This window comes from Camelus dromedarius, chromosome 16 (genome assembly GCF_036321535.1).
Source record: "Camelus dromedarius isolate mCamDro1 chromosome 16, mCamDro1.pat, whole genome shotgun sequence".
Classification (NCBI taxonomy): domain Eukaryota; kingdom Metazoa; phylum Chordata; class Mammalia; order Artiodactyla; family Camelidae; genus Camelus; species Camelus dromedarius.
In genome coordinates, this window is record NC_087451.1 from 40,487,453 (window position 1) to 40,507,436 (window position 19,984).

General features: G+C 32.7%; 1 protein-coding gene across 11 annotated transcripts in view; it reads right to left on the reverse strand.

Moving 5' to 3' along the window:
• The window catches only part of TANC2 (tetratricopeptide repeat, ankyrin repeat and coiled-coil containing 2), a 304,309-nt gene that overhangs the window by 168,814 nt on the left and 115,511 nt on the right, over positions 1 to 19,984 (reverse strand). Inside the window, exon 1 of one of the 11 annotated variants that reach the window (XM_064495697.1) lies at positions 12,976 to 13,590. The exons of the other annotated variants lie outside the window; for them this stretch is intronic. The gene's annotated coding sequence lies outside the window, so the exon portion shown is untranslated. Of the gene's footprint in view, positions 1 to 12,975; positions 13,591 to 19,984 lie in introns of those variants that run through there. 11 annotated transcript variants of the gene reach the window in all.

Sequence of the window (19,984 nt, forward strand, 5' to 3'; positions counted from 1 at the left end):
CTAAGAATTGATCGGTTTCTAGGTCGCTGGTATTTATTCTTTATTTAGCCTCATGGAGTCTCACCCCACCTATGAGCAACTCAGTATTAAGTTAAAGATTCAAAAGAGCCCCTATGCAGAATTCCATAGTTCTGTTTCTGGTTAGCTCCCCATTCTTAAGTACTCTGTAAATCTCAGTTGCCTTGGCTTCCTCAATTTCTGATCTCTGTTTCTTCAGTTTGGTAAGACTGTCATTCTCTGTTTGAGTTCTCCATCATCAGGAGAGTATCTTTAGGCAAAAAGCCAAGGTTCACCTAGTTTCCTCTCCCATCCTTTCTCCCAGGGATCAACATTACTATGCTGTCAACTGTCCAATGTCTGAAAAAAATTGTTTCTAGTGGGAGTGCAAGACCAGTACTGCTTACTCCATTCTGATGGGAAGAAGTCTCTCATGGTGTTTTAATTTACATTTCCCAGATGTTTAGTATTCATAATGTGGCTGACAAAAGGCAGAACCTTTGTCTTACATACCGCTATAACCTTAGCAATGCTTGTAACAGTGCAGGGCACAGATCAAGTACTATTATTTGTTAAATTAATTAACTATTTATGTTTGTCTATATATTTTTATAGAGGTATAAATGATCTGTTTATGTGCTTCATCCATTTACTGTTTATGGACTAAGAAAGCTTGTGATTCTAAGGTATATCCAAGATAACTCAAGAGTAAGTCTCCCACATAAGTTCTATTTTCATGCAATTATGCTGTGCTACACAAAGGGATACATTAAACAAATTGATACATAGATAGACTATACAACCAATAAATAAGGAGACACATGGTGCTCCAAAGAAACAGTTACTTCAAAAATGAGTGCAATAATTTTTAAGACATTCCTGTAAGATAGTACGTCAATGGAATTTTTAATAAATAGAAGTTCTCATTTCAATATGAAATTGAGACTTAAAGCTTTATTTACCATACATGTTATTACAAAGAAAAAGGCAAACTATTGTAGCCTACAACACATTGTTGTAAATGTCATCTCTTTACAGCAGTGAATGGCAAAACTCAGGGTGTTTGAGATAAAATAAGGCAGTGTAGATTTCAATTACTATTTTAATATCTCTGCATATACAAATCAATAAGAGTTCAGAAAAGCCTTTTAATATGCTAACACAATATTCAAATGCCAATTAGTTTAATAGTATTAGGTTTCATTTCTATACATCTGAAGAAGTGCTGGGTTTTTGATAAAATTGAAAGGTGTCCCAAATTTCAAAAATATTGACATGTTGACTTATGTATGATTACAGGTTTATTGATATAAACAATTATATATATTTGTCAGGCCAACTTCTGAGTTTTAAAGTACTTATGTTATATATAACTACATTAAAATTTAAAATCGTACATGAATATGTTTATTCACAGGAAAATTAGAAAAGAGAAGCAGCAAAAATAATGCAACTAAAAATTATCAGAATCCTACCTCTGTTAAAGTTTCAGAGCATATGGCCTTTCCTATTATTTTATTTCATACACACTATTAATGCCAACAAAAGCAGATAAAAATGACTGAAAGGAATACTTAAAACCTAACAGCAGCAAGTGAATTCACTGGGCAACATTTTACATGAAGTGAGACAGTATGATGCCTGAGAAGAGCTGCATCACTAATATGAACCTGAATTTTTGCCACAGCCTTTTCTTTGCTACATGATTCTCACCTCCTCAAAATATAAAATGACTCAAATTTTATACATGTAACTTATAAATATATAAGATTTATATATGTAATTTATGCCGTAATACAGAGCAGACTTGGTGAAGGCTTGAGGCTACATGTACTTGTAAATGTTTTAAAAGTTAGTCCCCATCTCTCCCAAGTTAGAAGAAAAAATATATCTTTTCTATCACTTGTAAGACAGAAATACTGCACTATAATTCACATTTTCTCATCATAAGTAGGAAGAAAGAAAAAGAATAAAGAAAACAGTGATTAAAAGAAAGCTTTAAAGTGAGACTTGTGTTACATGGTTAGTATTATTAACAAATTATTTAACTTTTCCAAGCTTAGATTCTGCCTCTTTAAAATGTGAGCCATAATTTTTCTTTGAGTTGTTATAAGGATTAAACTTAAAGAATAAATTATAGATAAGGCTAAAAAAGAAGATATTAATATTTATTATTCTTTAGTAATAGGTAGCTGAAGCATAATGTGCTACTCGAGGCCACAGACTGAGTTACCCCTGGGACAGAAACTAAAATGTGGATCTTGGATTCATGGATTAAAGATAATGCCACAATAGATGTTCTATACATCTCTAAACTAAATGATCTACAAAATCATTATAATATGCCACTTACCTCTCAAGGTTATTGTAAGTATTTAAATGAACTCATCTTTGTAAAGCAATTAGCAAAGTGCCTTACACACAGAACATGCTCAATACTAGATGTTGTTGTTGTTATCAGTACATATATGATGATGACGATGATGATGGTGTTGATGATGTGACAGGTAATGGAGGAACAGGGAGACATACAAATTTTAAGATGCTGATCAGTATTTGGCACCTAGAGGGTATGATTTATGACACCAAAGTGCAAGAACTAATCTACTCATGCTTCTTGATTCAGCTGTGTCTATCTCTCTGCACCCAAAAGGACAGCTGTTATTTAATGGATGAAGTTATTCCCTTTAGCAGAATATGTATTATAACAGGGTACTAGTAAAGGTCCTCTTGTATGTATGATGGAAAAAGGTACAGTAGGTTGGAGAAGTATTTATAATATGCGAAAGCTACTGGTTAATTCCCTTTTGAACACTTCACAAACTATGATTTAAAAGTATGTTAAGTTATTGGATCCAGGATTCTGGTATTGTAAATCAGAAGTACAAATTCCATCCCCCTTCTATTATTTGTGTCTGAATTGTCAAACCCTACTAAAGTCTTTTAAGGCAGGGGCTATAGAATAATCACCTCAGAACAGCATTTTGAGAATGATGTATAATGCCATCACAGTGCTGTTTTCCACCTAGCATCAGCTATCAGTAATGGCTGAAAATATGCTGACTAGGTACAATAACATAAAATTCCTTAGAAAAATCATTTTAAGTATACTTAAGAACTGAAGAGAATAGATTTGGATAATAAGCATGTAAATAATGGTCAGCTGTCATTTCCTGACAACTCAAACTGATTTCTCCAAAAGGTCTAGGGTTAAAAAGAAAGCAGAAAGTTGATAATTAGGGAAGGAAATTAAAACTATTTTTTCCTTTTACAAAACTCAGGAAAGTTAACTGAAGAAGATCCTGGGTAGTCAATGTGGGAGGCAGAAAGCTGCTGCAATCTGCCATAAGGGGAGACACTGTGCCAGACTGTAATAAAACTCTACAAGGATAGATAACAAACTAAGTCTTTGTCGATGGACAAAAATGACTACTGAGACCTTTTCAAAAAGCGTGAAGGACCAGTAACTTTCTGGCTTGTTTTTGGACTGTGCAGTTGCAATTAATCTTATAGTAAAGAACTCAACAACAGAGAATATTCCACTACCCACTAACTGTAATGAATCACAACATTTCTCTAACCTTAGACTATCTGTCAGCAATTTCTAGTCTTTGTAACAGTACAAGTTGCAACACATCACTCTGAAACCCTGGGATCATCTGTCTGGGAAGGAACAGAGAGGAAAATGGGAAGAAGATAAACTCCTGAGAAGAACATGGTATGGGAAGATGAGTTGCCGCCTCTGATGCAAATTAAACCATGAAAATAGAGAGCTAACTGGAGGAACAGAACAATTTTCCACCAGGCAAGGCTTTGATTTAGAGACAGAAGCAGAGATTTTTATTCTGGCTTTCCTTAAACACACAAAGGCATGAAATACTGTTTGCTTTATTCTTTGTTGTATGTTAATAAGAGGAGTGGTCTATAAATATGCAAAAAGTAGACACTGATTTAGCCAGAGGTCTTTCTTTTCTCAGGGTTTTCATTAGGCTCCTCCCTCTTCTGATTTTTAAACTAATTAAACATATTGCTTTCTTCACTGTTACTTTCTTTAAATCTGAAAAAAATCCTGGTAGTAGGATGGAGACAGAAGCAGTGTTATACAACATAGTAAAAAGGAATGGAAGCCAAAAGTAAATCTCAAATTTAAAAGGTAAAACATTTTTCTTATGATTTCTGTCTTTAATAATGTACCTCACTGGATGTATGAAAAAGAAAAAACATGTATGTAACAATAAGCAGCAAGGAAGTGAACACTAAAATCAGAGTTACTATAGAATTTGGTCCTAAAGCTAAATGTCAGCTCCCCAACGCTTAAGTATTTCTATGGTTAGAAAGAAATAGCTTTAGGAAGTTTCAGTATTAATGAAAGACAAAAATCTCAAAATCCTATTTGGGGAGGTTCTGTTTCTGTACAGCCCAGTAAGCTTCTCTATCAGATGGACCCTCTCACTGATAATAACTATAAACTCTCGACAAAACAAACAAACAAAAAATCAACCACCTCAAGGCCCTGAGGATTGAACACAACAGAGAGATTCTGGAGGACAACTGACAATTTCAAGAAAAGACCAGACTGGGATTAATTTCTCTCTCTCTCCTTTTTTTTTTTTTTTTTTTTTTCACTTTTGGTCTACAAGCAGACCACAGTCAGGACTATATGGGGTCATTAAAAGTCCAATAGTAAACCTATAGTTTTTCTAGTCTGAAGTATCAAAAGACAGACCTTGTGGCAACAAGAGTCTGAAAAGTGAGGGGAGGAGGATTTCCAGAAAGAGAGAGAGATACACAGGAGCTTGACCAGATTCTATGTATAGATTCCACTCAAATCTCTGGCTGATTCCTGAACCATGCATACGTGGAACAGACTGGCTAACGGTAAAACAATTAAACTGAACTGAACTGATGCCCAAGAGACACCATTTTCCATGAGTCAAACCAAGTTAATTGCCTGCCAAAAGAAAAATATCAACACTCTTTGAAGGAATATGAGGAAATTCACAGTATCCACTAAATAAAATGTTCAGGATACAATACAAAATTAGCCAATACATGAAGAACCAGGAATATGTGACTCATTATCAAAAGAAAAGATGGAGAGCAAGTCTAAAACACTACAGATATTGTAATTAGCAAATAAGGAATTTCAAACAGCTATTTTAAGTATTTTCAGCATGGTAAAGAAATATATTCTCTTAATTTAAAAAGGGAGGAAATCTTAGCAGAGAAGTAGAAACTATAATAAAGAACCAAATGGAAATTCTAGAACTGAAAAACACAATAGCTGAAATAAAAAGTCACTGAAAGGGTTTAATAACATATTTAAATGTTTAAAGATATTAAAATTTTTATTGAGGTACCAGTGGTTTATAACATTATATACATTTCATGTGTACAATATTATATTTCTATTTCTGTATACAGCATGTTCGCCACCAAAAATTTATAAACATGACAATTTAAATAAGTGTATAGTCTGTATGTATATGTATATATGTATATACACACACATACATATACATTTATAGTATGTAGTAAATTGAAAACAATTTGAAGATAAATGAACAGAAATTATCCAATCTGAAAACTACAGAGAACAAAGACTAAAAGAAACAACAAAAACAAAACAAAACAAAACAAAAAACCTCAAGACCTGTGAGATGATATCCAAAGGGCTAAAATATATGTAACTAGAGTCTCAGAAGAAGAGACAACAGGGTAGAAAAAATATCTGAAGAAATGCTGGCTAAATATCTCAAATCTGTAGAAGATAACACATTTTCAGAATCAAGAAGCCCAGAAACCCCATGCAGGATAAATATGAACAGAACCACATTAGGCCTGTCATAGTCAAAATGCTGAAAACCAAAGAAAAAGAGAAAATCTAAAAAGCAATCAGAGAAAAACAATGTATTATATACAAGGTCCAACAAATTGGGTGATGTCTAACTGCTCATCAGAAATTATGTAGTGCCAATATTGTCTTCTTACAAAGTGGAAATCAAGAATACTGTGTTATACCTCATAGAACAAGAAGCACAGAAATGAAAAATAAAAGTATTTATGGCCATAATCAATAAAACAAACAACAAAAAACTGACATAATTTTGTTGGGAGGAAAAGTGGGAGCAGTGCAAATAAACTTAATGTTTCATTAGATGTATTTAAAACTGATCAATCAAAAATTTTAGAAGAAACATAATAATTCAGAGATATGGAGGTAACCACTGAAGAAATAGCAAAAAGCATATAAGCAACTGTCCTCCAGAGGAGTGGAATTAGGAATGGAAAAGGATGAGGCTGGGGACTGCAGCTTTTCATTTCAAGTCCTTCTGTACAAATTGATTCAATTTGAAGGTATAATACCTTCATTAAAACAAACATACACAAATAACTATTAGGGAACTACTGTTTCTCCCATCTAAAAATTCTGAAACCCATCTTTACTGGATAACTTTGATATGCAAGGCATTACAGTAAGCACCAAAATCTGCCTTTTCTTCCTCAATACCTAGTCCTTGATATAATCTCTACAGAGCTGTCAATAAGACAGCTGAATTTACTGGTAGTAAGAGAGTTCTGAGTTCTTGATATGAGCATATGGATGATATTTTAAAGTCATAAGAATGTGTGAGATCATCTAGAAGACAGAATGGGCAGAGAGATACCATATTCTTCTTATGTAATTAGACTTCCTTTTACGACTTATGGATAAGGCTAGCCCCAACTTCCCCTTCGTGCATATTTTGTCCCTAACCTGTTCTGCTTTGGTTAATGGGTCATCCTGCATTACTTTTCTAAAATACTACAAGAAATAGTCCTCATGTTGTCTTCTTGTATGCAATAAAATATTGTAGCTTAGGCTTTGAAATTCTGAATAGTCCATGATTTCAAACTCTGCTGAATATTTTTTACATATTCAGAAAACACAACTAGTTTCTCTTCATATTATCATGAATTTTCTGTTTTTCCCCTCTCCTCTCACTAGTAAATTTCTTAAAGAGTTTCTTATTCGTGATTGATGTAAATTTTCCTGTTTCTGTCCAAAATGCTTCCACAGTATTCAAAAGTTATCTTGAGGAGCCTCTAAGAATCCATCTTCCTGATTTCCCATTAATGTAAAACATGATGAAATTAAACTCTACAATATGGAATCCTTGGTAATTTATCTGAAGAGGGACTAATGTTTATATTTTTTAAAATATTCTGGAAAAATTATCAAATTCATTGTGTCAATATTATGTGGAAATACATAATTAATATGTAATATATAATCTTTCTTTCTCACTCTTTATTTTAACACCTTTATAGTGGTATGGTACAGTAAACTACACATATTTCAGATGTACAGCTGGATGAATTCTGATAGATGTATACACCAATGAAACCACTACCATGATTAAGATAGCTAACATTTCCACCACTCTCCGAGAGGTGCACAGCATATTCCACAGCAATTTGGTTAGAGTTATTTTCTTTTAAGTAAATTCTACTTAGTCACGGTTCTCACAAAACTTCCCTGGGTTTTTAATTTCTAGTCACTACTTTGGATTTTCTGATCTGCTCCACGTTTCTTAATTTGAATTCCCTGAAGCTTACTCTTTATTGATGCTGCCTGACTCTTGTAAACTTTGTTAAATTAATTCCACCCCCAGAACTTTGAAGGAATAAAGAGTTAATGTGTTTTGTTTTTAGATTCCTGAAAAATGAACTGATTATTAATTATTCATAGATTTTAGTGCTGTTTTTGCATATACTATAAGCTGCAGTCAGGTATGTGTATTACAAGTATTTCTGATTTTAGTGTTTTATATATAATTCCAACTGTACTAAATTCTTGGGGGAGTTTCAAGGCAGAAAAAAATAGTTTGCTCTTAATTAAGAATATGTAGAACTGTCTGGTAATAATACCCATAATAAAACATTTTATCATTGTACATTCAATTATAATACAAGTTAGGTTAGATCACATGCCCTGAAATGTAAATAGAGAATTAACAGATTTATAAAGTCACTGTCAACACTGACTCCTTTTAAGAAAGTAATTAATAAACAACTAACAAAAGACAGTACATCTTTTATTGTGTTATTTAACTCAGAAAAAAAATTTTTTTGTTAAGATGAGAAAAATAATTAACATAAATACTGATGGAAAAATATAAACAGCTTTCTCAATTTAATTTCCTATTTTATGACTGTGTAGACATATAAATGAGATTACTATAAGGGAAATAGAAGGTGGTGACTATAGTTTATTTTTCCAATTTAATTGGACTTATAACAACAGATAGAATATAGCAGATACAACACTGTCTGGGCTCTCATTTGTTGCTATGTGTTCCTGTGCATAGGTGTACTTTAGATTCAGTAGCTCTATCATATCTTTCTACATGAGCTTTCAAAATTATTTACACTATTAGTAATAAGGACCACTTAAAGGTGTGTATGTCTAACTGTGAGCATATACTAATGGTATGAGCACAAGTTAATACTCAGTGCTCACTATGTGCCACACACTGCTAAGCACTTGACATATACTGTTTGCTCATCCTCAACATTCTTACAAGGCAGTTACTCTCATTATGCACATTTTATAAATGAGGAAATTGACACTGTGAATGTATGAATAACTTGTAAAAAGTCACATAGCCAGTAAGTGGTAATGCTGGAACCTGAACTTTGCATGTCAGACTACAAAATCCAGGAACTTAACTACTTCTGTAAATACCTTAAAGTACGCACTTTCATCCAAAGGAAAAGAAGATTCTTTATTCATAGCTCCCTGGTTCGCTAGCGGGCATTTAGGCTCAATGGATAGGGGTTGCATGTGACACAAATTTCTGCTTACAGTTAAAGCTGGACCTAAGTCACACGCAGATAAGACCTGAATTCTAGGTCTGTTCCATGGTAATCTATGGCTTGTCTCGTGATTCTCCCAAACTTGAAAAATATGATGGTGATACACACTAGAAATTCTCTCATTCTACCCTGATAGGGACTAGTAGTTGACAAATTTATCAAAAATCTTGGAAGTGGGGAAAGACAAAAACGATGTATGTATGAAACTCTTTAACCTAATATGTAAGTACATTTACTCACCAAACTTTTAATGTAAAGCCAAGGCCTCTTTGTTTGAATATGAGTTACAATTTTTCTTTCTGGCATAAAATGCACTAAAATATTTTCTATTCATTTTATTTAAAATAAAACAAAATGTAGATAACCCTGAAGTTTTTTTTAACTGAATAAATTTGACATGTATCACTGCATAAATTTAAAGTGTACAGCCTCACAGCAAAAAAAAAAAATGTGACAATGAATATATGTATGTTCACGTATAACTAAAAAATTGTGCTCTACACTGGAATTTGACACAACATTGTAAAATGACTATAACTCGATAAAAAATGTTTAAAGTGTACAGTATGTTATTTTGATATATTTATATATTGTAGTATGGTTGTCAATGTAGTCATACTGACCACATTATGTAATTATAGTACAATTATTACTATGTATATTTATAGAAATATATACATACATAGAAAATATAACTTAATTATCTTACCACAGTAAGACAGACAATGAGCATTAATTTAACTGCCTCGCAGTAAGTACATGCCACCACAGGAATAATAGAAGTACCTGGGAATATCAGAACGTAGCCAACTGGCGTCTAATATAAATAATAAAATGTATAAATGAATAAAATGTACCTCTTCCATAATCATCTGGAGTGCCAAGGTGACTGCTTTCATGCTGTGTTCTCCACAGTTACCCATTTTTCTTTCCTTCTAAATGACCTAACTTCCTTTGGTCACTTACTTCTCTAAATGTGCTCCTTTAGAACACTTACTTCTTGCACATGACTTTGGAGTTGTGTAAGAAAAAAAGGAGGATGGGGTTTGATGTAAGTTTCAGAGATGCTTAACACTTAAATAGGTTCCTTTATTGCAGGACTTCTCGCAGCTTTAAAAATGCTAAAAACTGTTAGATTCTCCACCACCAGTCCTCATGTCTGACATGAAGGTATCCTTTCTCACACCACCACAGCTTGACCCAGCTCCACATTACTACTTATTTTTTCAAAATGAGTAAGCCTTTCAGCTTTTACTAGTTTCATTTTTCATCCTGTCTCTTGATTCTCAATCTACTTCTCCAAAGAAAGACATACATCTTTTAATAAAGGATCTTTAGTTCCTCAAAAATGATACCCAGACTATAAGATCTAAGTAGTATGCCTTAAACTTGGGAATTCATACAGATAGGTAATAGTCTGTTGGGGTATGCAAACTTACAGGAGAAAATGTAGCATATTTTCCTGAAGGGTAAGTTTTACTTAAAGATGTTCTGGGAAACATTTTTATGACTATTAAAAAATATAGAATGTAGACTACTTTAAAAGGAAAATTATGAGACTTTCAAGAAATTTCCAGATTTGCTCTTGGATGGCCCTTTACGCTACATCCCATACTCCTTCAGTATGCAAATTCCTATGTCCTAAAGGTACTCCCAAGGAAAAATCCAAGGACCACTGAAATAAGTCAATGGAGGGGAAGGGTAGAGAAGAGAATTATTACTTAGAAAATGTTTCCTTTGTGCTAAGTACTATACTAGATCCTTTACATATATATATATATATATATATATATATATATATATATATATATATATATATATAAATAATCCTTCTTAATGCCTACAATAACACTACAAAAAGGTTATTATTTCATTAACTTTATAGAAGAGAAACTTCAGAGAGGTTAACATGTCCCAAGCTGCTGTTTACAGAGATGGTTAAAATATTTTACTATACAATACTGGAGTGATAATGAAACCACATTTATCATAGAAATATTATGACTAATGTCCACGAAAAAGAAATAATTAGGAATCAATCTTTTAAAATAATTTATCATCAATATGAGACTTTTGATCCTAATGTAGATCCTGAGAGAAATGAGGCACCTATTTCCTAGTAAAAGCTTATTAGTGGCACTAACAAATTTTCAGATATTCAAAGTGGTATTAGGATGACAAGTTTAAGTTACTGGAAACTAGGGAGGAAACCTAATAAGCCTTTTATATTTATAAATTTTATATATTATTTATTTACAATCACATTTCCCTCCAAATAAAAGCAATGCCAACTTTCAACTAAGATTTTACTGAGTTATCTGTTATATGAGTAATATTCTAAAGACTAAACGATTTCAGAAAGTAAGCCCGAAGATGTCAAACTACTCTGAAATTGAGGGGTTAAACTTTAAGTCCAAAGCATGAGGCTTAGTTTTTTCACAGAACGCTGCCAGTTAAACCTGCAACCTGAATCCTTAGATACTGAAATAAACTGGATGCCTCTTACTTCAGAAAATCTAGGATATGATATACAAATTTACCAAATCAATTTAAGGGCAGAATCTCTCAATACAGGGAGCTTCACTAGCGGATTTTAAATTAGACAATTTACAAACAGATATACTTATGGACAACCTTTCAGGAATATACCCATTAGGCAAGGACCCAAATATTTAAAAAAAAAAAATCACATGATGTGCCAGAGAAGATTACTCCAAAATGAATAAATCCGTTTTTAAAAATACTATCCTTATTAGAAAAGCATCCAAATCAATCTTTGTTACTATTAATAAGAATTATGGTTTCAAAGATAATGGACTACAAAATTCTTTGTATCTATACACTTATGAGAATAGACTAGTCAAAAAGTATTAACTTATAATGTACAGTTATTAAATATACATGAATTTTAAAATTCATATTTTCTTGCATGGCAGTGGTTAAAATGTGAATAATCAATTTATTTAATCTATTAATTATAAGCTTTCAAATAAAAGTAAAATATTTCTACTGATGACAGAAATGACAGTAAGTATAAATAATTAGTACTTTCATTATCCCATAATATATTAATTCTTCCTATTTAAAGATTTCTTAAACATTGGGCAAAGTCACATGTATGGATCTACAGGCAAAAATCTAAAAATGGAAGAAGGAATATAAATGAAAATGTAGTAATGATAAACACTAGTAATTTAAATGTAAATTTATAGTAATTTAATCTAAATTAAAGGAACCAGTTATGTCTGTGGAGTCTAACTTCTTGGAACAACATGCATTTAAGAAAAGCAATTCAGGAAGATAAATAACTGAAAGAATAAACCGCAATGAAATGCCTTTTCCTTTTGTGAGGTGGCTGAAGATTAGTCTAAATATTCTAATTTTGAAAAATCAAGTTTTAATTTTAGTACATTTATAAATTACCACGGTTAGCTGAAGAACCAAAAAGAAAAAATAATTAAAAGCCAGAAAATAGACACTATCTTTTGAGAAAATTTCATCTATAAATTTATCTTAAATTGGTAATTACTAAATGGTCTAAAAACAAAAGTAAGAACAGTAAATCTCTAGTTTATCTTTCTCAACTGGGAAAACATAATATAAATCAATATAACTAGCAAATAGTGTCACATTAAAAAAAATCTTTAAACTATGCAAGAACATCCATTTGTAAGCATTCCATTTAATGAAATAAGAAAAGATCTGATGTGTTAAGGAAGCATGCTTACAAAATTCTAGGTTTCCATGCATATTTTTTAAAATGTGTTTTACTTACAAGGATATTCTAATAGGAAGTAGAAATCTATTCTGGAATCACAATCTAACAAAAAAAAGCAATCTGATCTTCACATTTCATTAAAACATTGAGTTAACAGCTTTCTTTACAATGAAATACTATTTTTTAAATATGAAACTATTTTAAAAGATTCATATACATACAAGTAAAAGAAGACAATTTAAAATTAAATAAATGTGCCTAATGACATTTCTTAATGGCTTCCCTGAAAACTAAGTGTCAAATTCTCTTAGGCTGTGTGTTTCTTTTTCTACAAAGCTCGAAGTAGGCCTTATAGCTCAGAAATGCATATAACACACAAATACTGTACTCATTGTACTCACAGGCTTTGGTTTTTCTTCCTCATTAGTCAACACTATATAGTCTTTTCTCCTGCAAACCTGAAAGGCTTCTTCTTATTCACTGGTCATGTTGTTACCAGATCTGACACGCCAGTAAAGATCCACGCTTTAATCTTCTCCAGCCAGCTCTGCACACTGCCCAGAACTGACTGTGCGTTACAGGTGATACTTCTTATAGCAGGTGCTGGTTATGGCGCTAAGCACAAGTGATGCTCCCAAAGGACCTTAGAACCCCTAACAACATCACCTGCTTCTTTTTGTATCCAGAGATGCAACGTGGTATTTGTTTTGAACAGCTAATGATTTCAAGAAAGATTAGAGAGACGAGTTCTTTCCATTAGATTGCTTGACATAAGCTTATCCTTTCAGAATACTGCAGCAAGTATAGATTGTATGATTCCCTGAGGAAAAAAGATATTTTTATGCAATTTTTCTCTATGGCGCAGTTTAGTTTACTCTTCTGTTAGAGAAAATTGCTGGAAGAACTGGTTCTTAGGTTTCTAATGGCGCAGCGTTAACATAGTGAATGATTCACAGATGTTCTTAACATTCAGGAGTAACACGGAAGGCTAGCAATTGCAGCCCAGGTCCAGGGCTGATGAATGGTGCAGTGCTGCTGTTGTCATAGCAACCAAAGGGAAAAAAGCAGCACCATATAAGGAGCTGTGACATGGATTCTGGGAACAATTTATATTAAAAAGCTGTAAGCTCCTTATGCCTTAAAGCTATACTTTCTTACTGATTCCTTCTCAGATTTTAGTCTTCCGAATTCCTAAATCAGAGCTATGGGAACATACACTGCAAAACAGAGTAAGTAGACACTAAAAAAAAAACTGCATATTGAGATTTCTAAAAAGATTAATAATACTTTAGCAAGCTAATATGTGCCTGTAATATCATAATTTATTGGGTTAAATGGTAAAATTAGACACTGATAAATAAGGAACTGTCTAAAATGTGAGATAGCAGAAAATTTATTTTTAAATAATTAGAGACGTTAAAAACTTGATTAAATGTCTTTCATTCAGATGGAGCATCAGATACACCAAAACTGCATAACCATCAACTGTCTGAGTAACACAGTAGCAATGGCTTCAGTTTCAAAGAGAGGCATACTACCTCCTGCATTCTTTACAGATGCAGAAAGGTTCAAAAGACACTAATTGCCCTGAAAACACTCACAGCCTTCACTCATGATCAAGGAAATTCCTTGCATCAATCACTGGTGAGAAAGGGTTACTATTCCATTCCATACTTCTGAAGGCCTTTCCCTTCTGGGCCTGGAGAACTTTTCTCTTGCTATAGCTTCTCCTCACCTCCCTGGAATCCAGAAGAGTCCCTTCTCTCTCAGTGGACAGCAGAATAACTTCAAAAAAAAAAAGACTCCCAGGTTTAGGGGGAGCTAGGGAAAGTGTCAATGCATGGATTTAGCAGTAGTAACAGCACTCTCTCTGTAGTATTCTAGACATGGCTCTGAAATGACTTGTTCAGAAAAAAATCCTTCACTAGGCTTCTAAAGCATGGTTTGCTGGTACTATTCATCTATTTAGATAAGGCAATTCTATATAGAATTGTTCTGTATCCGATCAATGTGTGTTTCTTTCTCATCACCACATATTTAATGAAATGTTCAGAAACAAAGTAAAGCAGAACATTCAGGTAAATATTTTTTATTATATTGTTCTCTTATGTGGCCAGTATTACCATTATAATAATAATTCTGGTATAATTATATATTTAATAGTCATAGATTTATGTTGCATTAATCTCCATAAGTGATGATAATCTAAACAAAATGTGAATTAAAAGGACAGCGATGTAGTAGGAAGGACATGCACTTGGCTAGTCTTCTGATTGTAGCTGTAATAATGGCTCAGTTGCTTACTAGACATAACCCTGGGTAAGTCACTTAACGCCTACCCTCAAATTCTTCATCAGTAAAGAATGGGTAATAACATATTTTCTACTTTTTTCCTAAAGCTACTGTGGAAATAAAATAATATAATGCAAACATTTGAAATTCTAAAAATCGAAGTCATTTTGTTTAAAAATACCTAATGAAGCAAAATAGCAAAGATGAAAAGGAAAAATGAATTTCAATAGAACTCAACAGACATGGAAAACAGCCTAAAAGAGAAAATTTTTTTTCAGGCTAGTTTTCATGTCTGAGTATTTGGTGTCAACATATTGCACATATTTGTTGCAAGGATCTATTACATTTTAGAATTAAAGTAAACAGAGATGTTGTGGACTAGTGTTAAAGGATTATTTAAGATAATCATGTAAAAATAATTCAACTGCTCCAACAGAACTTATAAATGTCTTTAGAAAATAACTTGAGATAAAGAAGCATGAGCCATTTTTATAGAATGGTAGTACTAATGATCATGTAAAGTAAGAAACTCACTTCAAATAATCTTCAATTACTTTTTCTCTCACTTAAGTAGAAAACTGTAAGACAAACCTAAAAACAAGCATTCATGTTAGATTTGAAAATTCCATGGACAACACATTCAGTTGTTTCCCCTGATAGTCTAATTTATCTAGTGTTTTTTAAAAAATCAAATATTTTCTTGCCTCAGTGGTTATTTTTGAGAGAAATTCTCTTTTTATCTTTTAGAATATCAATAACTCAATATTTTAAGTAAAATGGGCAACTTCCCCTCTCCCACAAATCAAATTGAGCTGATGCATGCATTAGATGGATTTCAGAATAATTTTATAAAAAATGCAAACTTGGACAATAAATCATTTTTTCACTGACTTTCATCTTAATGTTACTTATGGTTTGTAGGAGCTGATAGGGATGAGGACATGGTTAAGACACTTTAAAAGACAAAGTATATAGGTTTGGTTTGGTTTTTGTTTTCTGAAAAATTGAGTTTAACTTAAGGTAAGGGTAGAAAGAGATTTAAGGGACTGAGCTATTCCCCTGACTATTAATTTTTAACTCCCTTATGACTAATTTAGGTAAATCATTCTAAACCTTACACAGTTTTATACTCTTTTTATTCTTTTCCCAATCTTCTCCCTTTGTAAGCTTTTCCTAAGAAATCATCATCAGTGCTAAACTCTCTAGTGCTTAAACATAGGGTAATATTTATGAAAAGGTGAATAAATGAAATCTCTATTGTCACAGAAGTAAGAAAGCATCCATCCTACTGATAGCAATTCAAGTTTTGGCCAGATTTCTAATGTGGGTTTTTTCCTTTCCTAGGAATGGCCACTGCTCCAGAACAGGACTTCAGCTTGCAACAAGAGTGACAACTAACAGAGAAGAGAAAGAAATAAACTCTTAAAAATCATATAATATGGCCTCTACACATAAGCCAACAGTTCATCTGGTGATCAATAAAAGAGTTTAAAACAACTGGCAGGGTTGGATATATTAAGAAGCTGTATTTCTGTTTAATGAATGCTATGAATGATATTCAAGGGATTTCTAAGGATAATTTTTATTATAAACAGTTTTCATTTGATATGTTGACTTATTACCTACCCCTGATAAAAATTCCTCAAATGTGTGTTGCTATCTCTAAATTACAACTCCAATATTTGAAAAAGATTATTAGCTGGCAGTTAGCTCTTTCAGAATATTTTTATTGATAAGTTTAACATATAAGGGCACACTGAGCTACAAGATATACTTATAAATCTCCTTTCTCTCACTTTACTTAATTCACTAAGTAACACAGATACACATATGGCTTCTTTTTAAAGTCATTTTCAGAAGCCAGAAATACATTATATATCACAAATTCAGTATATATCACAGCACTGCTCATTATGTCTAAACAAAACAGATCACCCATATACATAGATGATTCTCAAATGGCTGTATTTCTTATTTTTTAAAATGCAGCCAATGACATGAAAGAATGAATGACCATGGGGTAATGTATTTATAATAAAGAAAATGTCCTTTGGAACCCTCCCTCTGGTGTTTAAAACGTTCACCTGAAAGGGAATATTCTATCATGCCATGTATTTATTACTCTTGCAAGGTGAATACATCAATTAGGGCACATAATTTCCTATAATAAGGAAAAAATATAGTTTAGCATTGTAATAAGTTCTGTTATTATAATGGGGATATATATCCTGTGCTAAGCTGTATATAATTCCATACTATCATTTACTTCCTGTTTGGAGAGTGACTAAGAGGATTTCTTTTGAATCATGGATATTTACTTTTTGCCCTTCGTGGTGCTTTGTGACTGAGAAGTATTACTGATGATCAAGATTGTTTAGTACTTACATTCAAAATTTGATACTTTTTGAACTGCTCACATTCCACAGCACATGGGTAGATAAGCAAGTAAAGAAAACAGGGACAATTAAGTGTAAAAACCGACTTCCTAGGGTCTATGACACAAAGTCATGGTGAGTTTTCTGGGGAAGATCACAAAGGAAGCATGGACAATGAAGATTTTTTTCTGTAAACTTCATTGCCATCTTTAAATGTGGTATTCAACTCTTAGAAACACCCTACACTAGAGAAAAAGGAAAATTATTAACCAAGTAATTTCCATCCTTCTCACCTATTAGGATTCCTTTTATTATTTTCCCCATACAGACTTAAATTTTGAAAGATTCTGTCTGTCAAAAATTTTATTTATTAATTTAAACAAACATATAATAAACTACTAACTGGAGTTTCAAATAAATATAAGTTGATCACATAAAGGTGATATAATTTCGTCCAAAGCAAAATAAGCTAGCCTGTGTAATTTTATGACAAGTAAATGTGTATTTTCTTTTAGGTTCTTTCAAATATTGAAAATTACATTCAGACCATAGTACTGAATGTTACAGAGCTTCATGGTAGTAACTGTCAAATCAAACTTACATCTTTTACACAGTAAGTGCCAGGCACATAGAGAAACTCTCTACAGACATTTCTGTATTCCTCTCAGCTCTAAGGTATTATTATTCTTTCTGTACATATGAAGAAATAGAGGCTCAAAAAGTGTTAATCTGTCCACATATACAGCTTACAATGATTGAGTGTGAAATTTTAAGCCAGTTATTTTTCCAACCGGAAAGGCCAGGCTCTTGACCAGCAGGGCACTATTGGTTCTTTTGGGCCTAAAGTTCTGAGCCTTAACTCTGCCACATTATAGGTATATCTATATCATTATTCCATAAAGACCTGCTGAAAGCAAAATACTTCTTTCTGATAGGTTCTCACTGTTAAACACTTTCTTTGATGTTAACCACTTGCCCCCTCCGGAACTGTGCCTGTCCGCCTGTAGATTCCCTTGGATTAATACGTTCCACCTATTTCCTGGGACATACAACAACTACATACTGCTAATTACCCTAATGTTTAGGGTCTGTGTAGACCAAACTGTATCTTACTAAGTAGCCTCCTCTACCTCAGATCCTAAGTGTCCCTCATTTGATCCTTCATTGGGCCACCCCTCTAATAGAAATATTGGAAAAAGTCAAATCTACACCTCATGTTTTAGGCAAGCAGATTTCTCAAAAAAAAAAAAAAAAAAAAAAAAAAAGAAAGAAAAGAAGCTATAAGCCAATATTCAATAATTCTAAAAGAGAATACAGTATATATCAAAAGTTTTAAAAGTAATTTGCACAATCACAAATGTATGGAAGAATATAAAGAAATAAATATGGCCATACCACAAATTTTCTGATAAAGATGGATTTGTGTCCAAAACAGAAATACACAAAGAGAGGACACAATCAAAAGAGCAGAAAATCCTCTAATTATACTGTCAAGGAAGAATACAGCCCCTAGTGAGATGAGCTATGCTTTTAAGATAGCAAAAAAAGGATTGCTGGGATATTTTTAGAATAAAAAGATAAACCTGGGAAGTCCAGATCTAGTACATGGGAAAGACAATGAAAGTAATGATTTTGTTCCAAGCTTCCATTTATGAATCAGCTTTACTTAACATCCATAATATCTTCCTAATCCATACAATAGCCTGTGAGGTAGAAATAACAATAAGAACAATGATAATAACAATATTATAATACAGATTAGATAACATGTTCAGAGGACTTAAGTGGAAGTGGCAGAGTTAGGGCTTGAACTCTATATAACAAGTGTAACTCACTCCAAAGTTTGCCATGCTTAACAACATCCTGCCTCTAAGCAAGAGGCACAGAACAATTACCCAACCCTTATTTTGCTTTAATGTTCTCCGTTAATTATACTTAAACTAAAAAAGGGTAGAATAAACATTGTTAAGAAGTCACCAAAGTTCAAAAACATACTCCTGAAATCCAGGCCCACACAATTTACATTTGAGTTCTAAAGGAACACGAAGACAGCAACATGAAACTACTAAAAGCAATCTTTGAAAACCCAGGAAATTAGCAGGGCTACAGGACTAGAAGATGGCAAAATATCGATATTAAGTAGTTTACATAAAACCTTTATGAGAGGAAAAACGCTCACTAAATAAAGGGCCAATAAAGGGTCACAAGGAAAAGTAATTCCGAAATCATCCATGTCTATTTTGATATGGTCACTAGACAAGAAGATGAAGGAGATAACAAGATATAGTACCATCTTGATACTGGACAAATCTTAAATGAAATCTGTTAAGCTAGAGAAAGCAGATATGATAATGGCTTTCCAGGGTATAAAGGACTGCCATATGAAAGAGGAGGTTCATTTACGTCATATAGCTCTAAAAGGCAGAAGTAGGACTAACGAGTGGGAGCAACAGAGGATATTTGCATATATGTAAATAGAAAATTGATGGTTAAAACTATTCAACAAAGGAATAGGCTAAGTAGAAAGCTTGCCACCATTGCAAGTTTTCACAGAGAAGCCACTATCCACTCAGATTGCTGTGAAAATTAAATTTGCTTACTATGTAAAGCACTTCAGACTGGAACATAGAAACAGCTCCAAATACATTATCTATTATTACTATTACTGTTATTATTACCTAAAAGTTTAGTAAAACTTGCCTATAAAATCATCTGGACCTGTTGACTCTTAGGGTTCTCTGAT